Here is a 3,076-nt window from a genome sequence, read left to right on the forward strand (position 1 = left end):
AATGACAGGACCAAATTAATACATAACAATATTAACCTTAAATGTAAATGGGCTGAATGCCCCAATTAAAAGACATAGACTGGCAAATTGAACAGAGTCAAGACCTATTGGTGTGCTGTATTCAGGAGACACATCTCGTGCAAAGACACACATAGGCTCAAAATAAAGGGATGGAGGAAGATCTACCAAGCAAATGGAAAGCAAAAAAAAGCAGGGGTTGCAATCCTAGTCTCTGATAAAACAGACTTTAAACCAACAAAGATCAAAAGAGACAAAGAAGGCCATTATATAGTGGTAAAGGGATCAATTCAACAAGAAGTACTAACTATCCTAAATATATATGCCCCAATAGAGGAGCACCCAGAGTCATAAAGCAAGCTCTTAGAGACGTACAAAGAGACTTAGATTCCCACACAATAATAATGGGACACTTTAACCCCCACTGTCAATATTAGACAGATCAATGAGACAGAAAATTAACAAGGATATCCAGGACTTGAACTCAGCTCTGGACCAAGCAGACCTAGTAAACATCTACAGAATTCTCCACCCCAAATCAACAGAATATACATTCTTCTCAACACCACATGGCACTTATTCTAAAATTGACCACATAATTGGAAGTAAAACACTCCTCAGCAAACGTAAAAGAACAGAAATCACAACAAACTGTTTCTCAGACCGCAGTGCAATCAAATTAGAACCCAGGATTAAGAAACTCACTCGAAACCGCAGAACTACATGGAAACTGAACAACCTGCTCCTGAATGACTACTGGGTAAATAACAAAATTAAGGCAGAAATAAAGATGTTCTTTGAAACCAATGAGAACAAAGACATAATGTACCAGAATCTCTGGGACACATTTAAAGCAGTGTATAGAGAGAAATTTATAGCACTAAATGCCCACAAGAGAAAGCAAGAAAGATCTAAAATTGACACCCTAACGTCACAATTAAAAGTACTAGAGAAGCAAATTCAAAAGCTAACAGAAGACAATAAATAACTAAGATCAAAGCAGAACTGAAGGAGATAGAGACACAAAAAAACCCTTCAAAAAAATCAATGAATCCAGGAGCTGGTTTTTTGAAAAGATCAACAAAATAGACCACTAGCCAGACTAATAAGGAAGAAAGACAGAAGAATCAAATAGATGCAATAAAAAAATGATAAATGGAATAGCATCACTGATCCCACAGAAATGCAAACTACCATCAGAGAATACTGTAAACATCTCCACGCAAATAAATTAGAAAATCTAAAAGAAATGGAAAAATTCCTGGACACATACACTCTCCCAAGACTAAACCAGGAAGAAGTTGAATCTCTGAATAGACCAATAACAGGTTCTGAAATTGAGGCAATAATTAATAGCCTACGAACCAAAAAAGTCCAGGACCAGACGGATTCACAGCCGAATTCTCCCAGAGGTACAAAGAGGAGCTGGTACCATTCCTTCTGAAACTACTCCAATCAATAGAGAAAGAGAGAATCCTCCCTAACTCATTTTATGAGGCCAGCATCATCCTGATACCAAAGCCTGGCAAAGACACAACAAAAAAAGAGAATTTTAGGCCAATATCACTCATGAACATTGATGTGAAAATCCTCAGTAAAATACTGGCAAACCAATCCAGCAGCACATCAAAAAGCTTATCCACCATGACTAAGTTGGCTTCATCCCTGGGATGCAAGGCTGGTTCAACATATGCAAATCAATAAACATAATCCATCACATAAACAGAACCAATGGCAAAAACCACGTAATTATCTCAATAAATGCAGAAAAGGCTTTCAGCAAAATTCAACAGCTTTTCATGCTAAAAACTCTCAATAAGCTAGGTATTGATGGAACATATCTCAAAATAATAAGAGCTATTTAGGACAAACCCACAGCCAATATCATACTGCATGGGCAAAAACTGGAAGCATTCCCTTTGAAAACTGGCACAAGACAGGGATGCCCTGTCTCACCACTCCTATTCAACATAGTGTTGGAAGTTCTGGCCAGGGCAATCAGTCAAGAGAAAGAAATAAAGGGTATTCAATTAGGAAAAGAGGAAGTCAAATTGTCTCTGTTTGCAGATGACATGATTGTATATTTAGAAATCCCCATTGTCTCAACCCAAAATCTCCTTAAGCTGATAAGCAACTTCAGCACAGTCTCAGGATACAAAATCAATGTACAAAAATCACAAGCATTCCTATACACCAAGAACAGACAGAGAGCCAAGTCATGAGTGAATTCCCATTCACAATTACTACAAAGAGAATAAAATACCTAGGAATCCAACTTACAAGGGATGTGAAGGACCTCTTCAAGGAGAACTTCAAACCACTGCTCAATGAAATAAAAGAGGACACAAACAAATGAAAGAACATTCCATGCTCATGGATAGGAAGAATCAATATTGTGAAAATGGCCATACTGCCCAAGGTAATTTATAGATTCAATGCTATCCCCATCAAGCTACCACTGACTTTCTTCACAGAATTGGAAAAAACTACTTTAAATTTTATATGGAACCAAAAAAGAGCCCGCATAGCCAAGACAATCCTAAGCAAAAAGCATAAAGCTGGAGGCATCACGCTGCCTGACTTCAAACTATACTACAAGGTTACAGTAACCAAAACAGCATGGTACTGGTACCAAAACAGATACATAGACCAATGGAACAGAACAGAGGCCTCAGAAATAAAACCACACATCTACAACCATCTGATCTTTGACAAACCTGGCAAAAACAAACAATGGGGAAAGGACTCCCTATTCAATAAATGGTGCCAGGAAAACTGGCCAGCCATATGCAGAAAGCTGAAACTGGATCCTTTCCTTATACCTTATACAAAAATTAACTTAAGATGTATTAAAGACAAATGTAAGACATAAAAACATAAAAACCCTAGAAGAAAACCTAGGCAATACCATTCAGGACATAGGCATGAGCAAAGACTTCATGATTGAAACACCAAAAGCAATGGCAACAAAAGCCAAAATTGACAAATGGGATCTAATTAAACTAAAGAGCTTCTGCACAGCAAAAGAAATTATCATCAGCGTGAACAGGCAACCTAC

Source organism: Pan troglodytes, chromosome 4 (assembly GCF_028858775.2).
Source record: "Pan troglodytes isolate AG18354 chromosome 4, NHGRI_mPanTro3-v2.0_pri, whole genome shotgun sequence".
Classification (NCBI taxonomy): Eukaryota; Metazoa; Chordata; class Mammalia; order Primates; family Hominidae; genus Pan; species Pan troglodytes.